Source organism: Chelonia mydas, chromosome 2, assembly GCF_015237465.2.
Source record: "Chelonia mydas isolate rCheMyd1 chromosome 2, rCheMyd1.pri.v2, whole genome shotgun sequence".
NCBI lineage: Eukaryota > Metazoa > Chordata > Testudines > Cheloniidae > Chelonia > Chelonia mydas.
In genome coordinates, this window is record NC_057850.1 from 262,082,908 (window position 1) to 262,095,258 (window position 12,351).

Sequence of the window (12,351 nt, forward strand, 5' to 3'; positions counted from 1 at the left end):
CATGGTATATCACTCCCCCCTGCTACGCCAGGAACCCCCTCGTCCCCATGTTATATCGCTCCCCCCTGCTACGCCAGGAACCCCCCCGTCCCCGCGGTATATCACTCCGCCCTGCTACGCCAGGAACGCCCCCGTCCCCATGGTATATCACTCCCCCTGCTACGCCAGGAACGCCCCCGTCCCCATGGTATATCACTCCCCCCTGCTACGCCAGGAACCCCCTCGTCCCCACGGTATATCACTCCCCCCTGCTACGCCAGGAACCCCCCCGTCCCCATGGTATATCACTCCCCCCTCCTACGCCAGGAACCCCCCCGTCCCCATGGTATATCACTCCCCCCTGCTACGCCAGGAACCCCCTCGTCCCCATGTTATATCGCTCCCCCCTGCTACGCCAGGAACCCCCCCGTCCCCACGGTATATCACTCCTCCGTGCTACGCCAGGAACGCCCCCGTCCCCATGGTATATCACTCCTCCGTGCTACGCCAGGAACCCCCCCGTCCCCATGGTATATCACTCCCCCCTGCTACGCCAGGAACGCCCCTGTCCCCATGGTATATCACTCCGCCCTGCTACGCCAGGAACCCCCCCGTCCCCATGGTATATCACTCCCCCCTGCTACGCCAGGAACGCCCCTGTCCCCATGGTATATCACTCCCCCCTCCTACGCCAGGAACCCCCCCGTCCCCATGGTATATCACTCCCCCCTGCTACGCCAGGAACCCCCCCGTCCCCATGGTATATCACTCCCCCCTCCTACGCCAGGAACGCCCCCGTCCCCATGGTATATCACTCCCCCCTGCTACGCCAGGAACCCCCTTGTCCCCATGGTATATCACTCCCCCCTGCTACGCCAGGAACGCCCCTGTCCCCATGGTATATCACTCCGCCCTGCTACGCCAGGAATCCCCCCGTCCCCATGGTATATCACTCCCCCCTGCTACGCCAGGAACCCCCCCGTCCCCATGGTATATCACTCCTCCGTGCTACGCCAGGAGCCCCCCCCGCCCCCCGTCCCCACGGTATATCACTCCTCCGTGCTACGCCAGGAACGCCCCCGTCCCCACGGTATATCACTCCCCCCCTCCTACGCCAGGAACGCCCCCGTCCCCATGGTATATCACTCCCCCCTCCTACGCCAGGAACGCCCCCGTCCCCACGGTATATCACTCCTCCCTGCTACGCCAGGAACGCCCCCGTCCCCATGGTATATCGCTCCCCCCTGCTACGCCAGGAACCCCCTCGTCCCCATGTTATATCGCTCCCCCCTGCTATGCCAGGAACGCCCCCGTCCCCATGGTATATCGCTCCCCCCTGCTACGCCAGGAACCCCCCCGTCCCCATGGTATATCACTCCCCCCTGCTATGCCAGGAACGCCCCCGTCCCCATGGTATATCACTCCCCCCTGCTATGCCAGGAACCCCCCGTCCCCATGGTATATCGCTCCCCCCGCTACGCCAGGACCCCCCCCATCCCCAAGGTATATCACTCCCCCCTGCTACGCCAGGAACCCCCCCGTCCCCATGGTATATCACTCCCCCCTGCTACGCCAGGAACCCCCCCGTCCCCATGGTATATCACTCCGCCCTGCTATGCCAGGAACCCCCCCGTCCCCACGGGATATCACTCCTCCCTGCTATGCCAGGAACCCCCCCCGTCCCCACGGGATATCACTCCTCCGTGCTACGCCAGGAACACCCCAGTCCCAATGGTATATCACTCCCCCCTGCTACGCCAGGAACCCCCCCGTCCCCATGGTATATTACTCCTCCGTGCTACGCCAGGAACCCCCTCGTCCCCATGGTATATCACTCCCCCCTGCTACGCCAGGAACCCCCCCGTCCCCATGGTATATCACTCCCCCCTGCTACGCCAGGAACCCCCCCGTCCCCATGGTATATCACTCCTCCGTGCTACGCCAGGAACCCCCTCGTCCCCACGGTATATCACTCCCCCCTGCTACGCCAGGAACCCCCCCGTCCCCATGGTATATCACTCCTCCGTGCTACGCCAGGAACCCCCCCGTCCCCATGGTATATCACTCCCCCCTGCTACGCCAGGAACGCCCCCGTCCCCATGGTATATCACTCCCCCCTCCTACGCCAGGAACCCCCCCGTCCCCATGGTATATCACTCCGCCCTGCTATGCCAGGAACCCCCCCGTCCCCATGGTATATCACTCCGCCCTGCTACGCCAGGAATGCCCCCGTCCCCATGGTATATCACTCCGCCCTGCTATGCCAGGAACGCCCCCGTCCCCATGGTATATCACTCCTCCGTGCTACGCCAGGAACGCCCCCCCCCGTCCCCATGGTATATCACTCCCCCCTCCTACGCCAGGAACTCCCCCGTCCCCACGGGATATCACTCCTCCGTGCTACGCCAGGAACTCCCCCGTCCCCATGGTATATCACTCCCCCCTCCTACGCCAGGAACGCCCCCGTCCCCATGGTATATCACTCCCCCCTCCTACGCCAGGAACCCCCCCGTCCCCATGGTATATCACTCCCCCCTCCTACGCCAGGAATGCCCCTGTCCCCATGGTATATCACTCCGCCCTCCTACGCCAGGAATGCCCCTGTCCCCATGGTATATCACTCCGCCCTGCTATGCCAGGAACGCCCCCGTCCCCATGGTATATCACTCCTCCGTGCTACGCCAGGAACGCCCCCCCCCGTCCCCATGGTATATCACTCCGCCCTGCTATGCCAGGAACCCCCTCGTCCCCATGGTATATCTCTTGCAGCAATGTGATGACTCACCGGTGCGGCGCCTCCTGCTGGTTGTCCTGGAATTAGCTCATGTCCAGCTCCAGAGCACCCTCTGCTAGCCGGTGTCTTACCTGCCGTTGGCCCCATGTTCCTCCCAGATCCCGATGCCCTTTACCTCAAGGTTCTGCCCCAGCCGTACCCCTTCACTCTGGGTCTCCCCTCCCAGGGGAACCTCCAACCCTCTAAGCCCACCTTGCCTCAGTGGCTACTGCCAGTCGTCATCTAGCCCCCCTCACTGGGGCAGACTGCAGTGTCATGGCCACTCATCACTGGCAAGGGGGTGGGACCTGCTGCCTTTGCCAGTCCCCGGGCTGCCCCTCTGCAGCCCCAGTACCTTTGATAGGCCTTCAACATGTTATGTTGCATATGAGTCTTACTGTCCTATACCAAATGCTGTGTGTACCTCAGTTTCCCAGTGTACTGCACCAACACTGCGGGGGTGGGAATTAGGGGTGTGAGTTTGCTGAGGCCCTCAGGGCAGGTGAGGCTGCCCAGCTGTTTGCACCTGTGTAACCCAAGACCCAGGAGGGGGGGTGAGACCGGATGACACCTTTGGCCAGAAGCGAGACAAAGAGAAGGAGGAGGAGCAACGGGGGGGGGGTCGGGGAGTCGGGTTGCTGGAAGTTGGCAGTCTGGGTCATAGGCACTGACTCCGTGGGTGCTCCGGGGCTGGAGCACCCACAGTGAAAAATTAGTGGGTGTTCTGCACCCCCCGGCAGCCAAGTTCCCCTCACCCCCCACCCCACCTGAGCGCGCCACGTCCCCACTCCTCCGCCTACCTCCCAGCGCTTCCCCTTGGCCACTGCCAAACAGCTGGGGGGGGAACATGGCACGTTCAGGGGAGGAGGCGAGGAAGAGGCAGGGCCGGGGTGGGGATTTGGGGAAGGGGTTGGAATAGGGGCAGGGAGGGGGTGGAGTTGGGACGAGGACTTTGGGGAAGGGATGGGACGAGGCGGGGCAGGGGTGGGGCCATCCTACCAAATGGACGGAAGGTAAAAAATCCACGGCAATCGACATACTACACTGACTGTGGTGAGAAACTGTGCCACACACCCTCAAAGAAACTGAGGAACCACCTGATCAGCATCCTGTACAGCAAACAGGAGCAGATCAAGAATGAGCTCTCCAAACTGGAGACTCTCATTCAAAACCAGCCTTCCACACAAACTACCGCGTGGCTGGACTTTACAAAAACGAGACAAGCCATTTACAATGCACACTTCACTTCTCTACGGAGAAAAGAGGACAGTAAACTATCTAAATTCCTACATGCCACAGGGGGCTACAACAGTGGTACCCTCAACTTACCTAACAATATTGTTAATCTATCCAACCACATATGTAGCCCGGCAGAAGAGTCTGTCCTATCTCTGGGACTCTCTTTCTGCCCCACCACCTCCATGAACGTGATACAGTTCTGCGGTGATCTGGAAGCTTTCGTCGTCTCCGACTCAAGGAATATTTTCAACACACCACTGAACAGTGCACTGACCCACAGGAACCCTCCTACCGACACTACAAAAAGAAGAATTCTGCATGGACTTCTCCTGACGGTCGAAATGACAGACTGGACTTCTACACAGAGTGCTTCAGCAGACATGCACAGGATGAAATTGTGAACAATCAGCATCACTTGCCCCATAACCTCAGCCGTACAGAACGCAACACCATCCACAGCCTCAGAAACAACTCGGACATTAGAATCAAAAGGGCTGACGAAGGTCTGTTGTCATCATGAATAGGTCGGGTTATGAGCTGGAGGCTGCCAAGCAACTCTCCAACACCACATTCTACAGGCCACTATCCTCCGATCCCACTGAGGAGTACCAAAAGAAACTACACAATCTGCTCAAGAAACTCCCTGCTATAGCACGGGAACAAGTCTACACGGACACACCCCCAAAGCCCTGACCAGGGGTATTCTGTCTGCTACCCAAGATCCATAAACCTGGGAATCCTGGACACCCCGTCATCTCAGGCATTGGCACCCTGACAGCAGGATTATCTGGCTATTTGGACTCTCTCCTCAGGCCCTACACTACCAGCACTCCCAGCTATCTTCGAGACACAACTGACTTCCTGAGGGAAACTACAATCCACCGGTGATCTTCCTGAAAACACCATCCTGGCCACCATGGATAGAGAAGCTCTTTACATCAATATTCCACACAAGGATGGGCTACAAGCTGTCGGGAACAGTATCCCTGATGAGGCCACGGCAAACCTGGTGGCCGAGTTTTGTGACTTTGTCCTCACCCACAACCATTTCAGATTTGGGGACAACTTATACCTTCAAATCAGCGGCACTGCTATGGGTACCCGCATGGCCCCACAGTATGCCAACATTTTTATGGCTACTTAGAACCAAACTTCCTCAGCTCTCGTCCCCTAATGCCCCTACTCTACTTGCACTACATTGATGACATCTTCATCATCTGGACCCATGGAAAAGAAGCCCTTGAGGAATTCCACCTGGATTTCAACAATTTCCATCCCACCATCAACCTCAGCCTGGACCAGTCCACACAAGAGATCCACTTCCTGGACACTACAGTGCAAATGAGTGATGGTCACATAAACAGCACCCTATACCGGAAACCTACTGACAGCTATTCCTACCTACATGCCTCCAGCTTTCACCCAGACCACATCACACAATACATTGTCTACAGCCAAGCCCTAATATACAACTGCATTTGCTCCAATCCCTCAGACAGAGACAAACACCTACAGGATCTCTATCAAGCATTCTTAAAACTACAGTACCCACCTGGGGAAGTGAGGAAACAGATTGACAGAGCAAGATGGGCCTGTCCTGTAGTAAGTGACTTCTGAGTACCCAACAAGGAAAATAACAGAACGCCACTAGCCATCACCTTCAGCCCCCAACTAAAACCTCTCCAACGCATCATCAAGGATCTACAACCTACCCTGGAAAATGATCCCTCACTCTCCCAGACCTTGGGAGGCAGGCCAATCCTTGCTTACAGACAGCCCCCCAACCTGAAGCAAATACTCACCAGCAACTACACACCACACCACAGAAACACTAACCCAGGAACCAATCCCTGTAAAAAGCCCTGTTGCCTACTCTGTCCCTATATCTACTCTAGCGACACCATCATAGGACCCAACCACATCAGCCACACCATCGGGGCTCATTCACCTGCACATCTACCAATGTGATATATGCCATCATGTGCTAGCAATGCCCCTCGGCCATGTACATTGGCCAAACTGGACAGTCTCTACGTAAAAGAATAAATGGACACAAATCTGGCATCAGGAATGGTAACATAGAAAAGCCAGTAGGAGAACACTTCAATCTCCCTGGACATTCAATAACAGATTTAAAAGTAGCCATCCTTCAACAAAAAAAAACTTCAAAAACAGACTTCAAAGAGAAACTGCAGAGCTACAATTCATTTGCAAACTTAACACCATTAATTTGGGCTTGAATACAGACTGGGAGAGGCTAGCTCACTACAAAAGCAGTTTTCCCTCTCTTGGTATGGACACCTCCTCCTCAGTTATTGGGGGTGGACCACATCCACCCTGACTGAATTGGCCTTGTCAACACTGGTTCTCCACTTGTAAGGTAACTCTCTTCTCTTCCTGTGTCAGTATATTTATGCCTGTATCTGTAATTTTCACTCCATGCATCTGAAGAAGTGGGTTTTTTTACTCACAAAAGCTTATGCCCAAATAAATCGGTTAGTCTTTAAGGTGCCACCGGACTCCTCGTTTTTATTTCAAGCCCTAGCATCTACATGGGGAACCAATATTTACTAATGGGTTCTTCAATCTAGATGAGAAAGGTCTACATTATCCAACGGCTGGAAGCGGAATCTAGACAGACTCAGAATGAAAACAAGGTGTAAATTTATACTGGTGAGAATAATTAACCCTTGGAACAATTTACCCAGGGTGTTGGTGGATTCTCTATCACTGCTAGTGTTTAAATGAAGATGGGATGTTTGTCTAAAAGCTCTGCTCTAGGAATTATCTGGGGCATGTTCTAGGGCCTGTGCTGTACCAGAGATGGTTTATGGGTTTGTGGGGTCCTGGGCCAAAGCAAGTGGGGGCCCCTCCCCACCCCTTCTGCCTGCAGTCCCCCCTCAGCACTCCTGCTGGGGAAATGGGGTTGAGGCACGGGGGCTTGCCTGGCAGGGAGGCTCCTGGCAGGGAGCTGAGTCGGAGCACAAGGGCTTCCCCCACTCCTCAGCAGGAGCACTAGACAGGCGAAGCAGATCTGGGGATGGGGGCCCCCCCAGTTGGCTCCTGGGCATGGGCCCCATTGGCCCATCTGACCCTGTGCTTGCTATACAGAAGGTCAGACTGGATGATCACAATGGTCCTGTCTGACGTTGGAAACTACAAAAGCCAGGCAGTACGAAGTTAAGGTACACACCACCCCCACAATACAACTCTTGTACCCACCCTTGTACTGCTCCAGAACCCCCTGGACACCCCCTCAATGCTCCAACCCCCTCCAACCACACCTAAGTGTTCCGAGTCCCCCACCACTTCTCCAACAGTCCCTCCATAATGTCATTGCTTGAGCTGCACCATACAGCCCCTCTGCTAACCCCTCCCAAGCAGTCACTGACTAGTCAGCCCACTAGCTACAGCAGGCATCATGCTACTGGTTAGAGCAGGCACCGGGAGTCAGAGCCCAGGGTGAGAAGCAGAGACGGAGTCCAAAGTCAGGGGTCAGAACCGGATTCTCTGCAGCGAGCCAAGCCAGAGCGGGACCAAGCAAGCCATGGTGCTGTCACAGCCGTAGGTAAATGTTTTAAGTGGCCACTGAACTAGTGCTGACTGAGGTTGTGCTTAAGGCTGCTGAGTCTGCAAACCAATCAGGTGGTGTAGCCAATTAGGTCACGTACTCCAGATGAGCTGGGTGCATTAGGTTGCCTGGAGACTGGCTCTGCTGCAGGCCTTGATTTCTGACACCAACTCCATCCTCCACCTTGCCACTCCATGCCCCGCTGCTGGGCCATGAGACAGTGGTGGGCTGGGAGGGATTCATGTGCCGGCAGGAGGCAGAAAAGTGGCGATACAGAGTCCCTACCCCAAATCCGGACCTCGTGTATGGGAAAGGGGTTCTCACAGCCATCTGCAGCACAGCAGACTCAATGAGGTGTGAAGTGGCCCATTCATCTCAGTGAGATGTTCTCAAATGAATGAGAACACCCCATGAAGATGGGCACTGCCTGAAAGAATCGCTCTCAGAGATGCAAACTGCTCCAATTCGCTCCATGTGTGTTCTCACCCTTTCTGCAGTGTCCCAGCTCTGGGGGGCCTGTGTCAAGCCCTGAGCATGCCTGTCTTCAGCTCCTAACCCCACCGCAGCAATGTGCAGCTGTGTTATGCACTGACTGTGCTCATTCTTGGTTCCCCATCCCAGACTCAACACTGTAGGGCTATGTTGTGAAGGGGGACAGAAATGGGGGGTATGAATGCGAAGCGGTTTGAGGGCAGAGCTGAAGCTTCCCCCCACATTCACCACTGCATAGCTCTGACACCCCTCCCTTGCTTTCCCCCCTCCACCCTGTCACAGCATGAAGGGGAGTCAGGGCCCTGCACCCCCACTTCCTGTGATTCACCGTGACTCTCAGCCAGCCAGTAGAACAGAAGGTTTATTAGAGACGACAGGAACACAGTTCAAACCAGATCTTGCAGGCATAAACAGGACCCCTTAGTCAGGCCCTTCTGGGGGGGCAGGGAGATTAGATCCCAGCCTTGGGGCTCCCTGCTCTTCCCCAGCCAACTCCCCAAAACTGAAAAACCCTCCAGCCGTCTCACCCAGTCTCCCCCCAGCTCCTCCTCCAGCCTTTGTCCAGTTTCCCGGGCAGAAGGTGTCACTTCACCCCAACCCCCCTCCTGGCTCAGGTTACAGGCTCAGGTATCGTCCCTCAAGGGAAGTCTCCCATCCCCAGTGAAACTCCCCTGCAACATCCCCAGGTCAAATCCGCCCCACTCCCTGCTGCGTCACACACCCACTGCACTGCTCTGATCTCTCCGTTCCTCCTAGAAGCAGCAGCCAGAGGTAGGGGGAACTTGGAGCCCTTTTTCCACTGCCGGGGGCAGCACAGGGCAGGTGGTGAGTTCTGGGTTCCTTCCCCGTGCAACGAAAGGAAGGTGAGCCCCTTAGTGCCCTCCCTTGGCCTGGTGGAGCAACTGTGGAGGAGGAGTAACGGTGGAGGAGGGAGGCTATTAGTAGGGGAGTAAGCGTCCAGGGCACAGATGGCGTGGCTTCCCTTCCCCTCCCACGTCACTGGAGGGGAAGGTGTCAACACTTCTGAGCTCCCAGACAGCAAAGGTCCCTTTGAGGATGAGCCCTTATTAATTGAGGGATCGTAGAAAAACTTTTTTTTTTTTTTTTTGGAAACCCAGTTAGTCAAAGCTGAAGGCATGAACTGGGTTTCAAAAGCATAATGTATGATAACAGGTTTCAGAGTAACAGCCGTGTTAGTCTGTATTCGCAAAAAGAAAAGGAGTACTTGTGGCACCTTAGAGACTAACCAATTTATTTGAGCATAATATTGTAAGTTGTAATATTGCAACCTATTATATTATAACATTAATTATAACATTCATAAACCAGTCGGAGAACACTTCAATCTCTCTGGTCACGCGATTAAAGACATGAAAGTTGCAATATTACAACAAAAAAACTTCAAATCCAGACTCCAGTGAGAAACTGTTGAATTGGAATTCATTTGCAAATTGGATACAATTAACTTAGGCTTGAATAGAGACTGGGAGTGGCTAAGTCATTACGTAAGGTAACCTATTTCCCCTTGTTTTTTCCTACCCCCCCCCCCCAGACATTCTTGTTAAACCCTGGATTTGTGTTGGAAATGGCCCACCTTGATTATCATGCACATTGTAAGGAGAGTGGTCACTTTAGATAAGCTATTACCAGCAGGAAAGTGGGGTGGGGGGAGGTATTTTTTCATGCTTTGTGCGTATAAAAAGATCTTCTACACTTTCCACAGTATGCATCCGATGAAGTGAGCTGTAGCTCACGAAAGCTTATGCTCAAATAAATTGGTTAGTCTCTAAGGTGCCACAAGTACTCCTTTTCTTAATGTATGATAGTGCCTTGCACAAACAAGGGTGGTTGGATGTAGGTGAGCTGGCCCTGCCTCAGCCCCAAGGGTGAAGATTGCAAAGGGCCAGAATCCCACACCCTGCAACTTCCCAACTCCTCCACACTCCCTAGCTCTGCACCAAAATCATTTTATGCATCTGAAGCTTTGAGTAGCTCATGTTAGTGCGACTGTGTATCAGGAAAAAGAACGAGGAGTAATTGTGGCACCTTTGAGACTAACAAATTTATTTGAGCATAAGCTTTTGTGGGCTAAAGCTCACTTCATCAGATGCATGTAGTAGAAAATACAGTAGGAAGATATGTGTGTGTGTATATATATATATATATATATATATATATACATATATATTATATATATATACACATATATTATATATATATACACACACACACATACACACAGAGAACATGAAAAAATGGGGGTTGCCATACCAACTCTAATGAGAGTAATCGATTTAGATGGGTTGTTATCAGCAGGAGAAAAAAACTTTTGTAGTGATAATCAGGATAGCCGATTTCAAACAGTTGACAAGAAGGTGTGAGTAACAGTAGGGGGAAAATTAGCAAGGGGAAATAGTTTTTAGTTAGTCTAATGACTCATCCACTCCCAGCCTTTATTCAAGCCTAATTTAATGCTGTCCAGTTTGCAAATTAATTCCAGTTCTGCAGTTTCTCGCTGGAGACTGTTTTTCCTGGACCAAATGACCCAGCCATTTGCTTTCCTTTGATCACTTATTGTTCAAGAAACGTGTGAAGATTATGTGTCACATTTAAGTTTTTCTAACTACCTAGTAGCATCTTTCATCTTCCCTGTGACTAGTTAATGCTAATTTCCCTGCCACTAATTCAGTGGTTCCCAAACTTTAACCACCAGTGAACCCCTTTCACTAAAATGTCAAGTCTTTCAAACCTCCTCCTAAAAATGTATATTTCCAGGGATTTTCTTTTTTACCTGAGTATAAATTATAAAAGCAGTGATCTTGGAAATATAAAGTTTGTTTTTATGCCATGCTTATTACACACTATTATTATTATTATTTATCATTACAGTATTTTTATTACATTATGAAAACAGAAACACTCTTCCAAGATTTCATTTTCATAGCTTGTATCACTTTGAATAAGCCTGTTATAAGATAAGGCTCCTATGTTTCATCAAGGAGTATCAGATGTGAAACAGCATGAAGGGATTTAAGAAACCAACTCAAAGAGTTCCTCCTACACAAGCATCCAGGTCTTGAGCAGTCCAGACAAACAAACAAAGCTTAAACTTGTTCTTTGTAATAATTTATAAACAATACTAACTGCCTATTTAATTTTAGAAACAGCAAAAAATATCTACCTCCCTTTCCATTTCTTATAAGGAGTCTTGAAGTTTAAATCTCCTCAGTGTGATAGATATGTTTGCTTTGATCTGCTTAGCTCTTGGAAGTCCAGGGGCTCCAGGTACTAGCCCTATGCTGCCTGAGGTCCCTAGGGACAATTCTGTCCACCATTAGGGAATTTTTTTCCCCCGAGAACCCCCTTGTAGTAGAGTGGACACCTGCTCAGGCCTAGAGGGGTTTAAGATAGCCCTGGGAGAGGGTTGGGGCAGGGGAAGAGCTGGGCTGATTGGCAGAGCAGCTGCAGCTGGGCGCCACGCCCCAAACAGACCCAGCACGCCTTATAAAAGCCAATGAAGCCAAGAGCAGAGGAGTACTCTCCCCCTTCTGAGGTGGATACCAACCAACCTGGCTGCAGAGACCTGAATAGAGGACCCAGTTTGGAGTAGGGCTGGGGAAAGCCCCAGGCGGAAGGCCTATTAGGTATGGGGGTTGCAGGGGCAGCCTTATTGGGATCCAGGAAGAGGCAGCAGGTCCAAAACCAACCTTGCCGATGAGTGGCTCACGCTGCAGTCTGCCCTAGGGCATGGGGGCTAGCTGGTGACTGGCAGGAGCCTCTGACTGAGGTGGAGGGGGTTCCCCTGGGAGGGGGAGACCCAGAACTGTGGGGTACTGCCAGGGGGTAGTATGCAGTGAAAGGGGCACTAGGGTCCTGGGAGGGACATGGGAACCAGCAGCAAGGCAAGATACCAGCCTGAAGAAGGCGCTCTGGAGGCTGGAACGTTAATTCCCTGAGATGACCAGCAGGAGGTGCTGCTGGTGAGTCTGCATTGGGTTACACCCCTGTAACATTTTGCAAACCCCCAGGGGTTCACAAACCCCAGTTTGGGAACCCCTGGACTAATTCTAAGGTAAAAAGAGTCTGCTTGGGCAGCCATAGCATGTCCCCTTGAGCCACACCGATCCTCTGCCAGCCAAGCCTATGGCTGCCAGGAGATGCCCGTGTCTCACGAGACGTGTGCATTTCACTCTTTGGCGTGTCATTAGCTCAAGCTGACAAGAAGCAACAAAGGTTACCTCCAGTAATTTTTCCAATACTGCATCCCCAGGGGGTGAAAGGTGCCCTGCACTAGCAG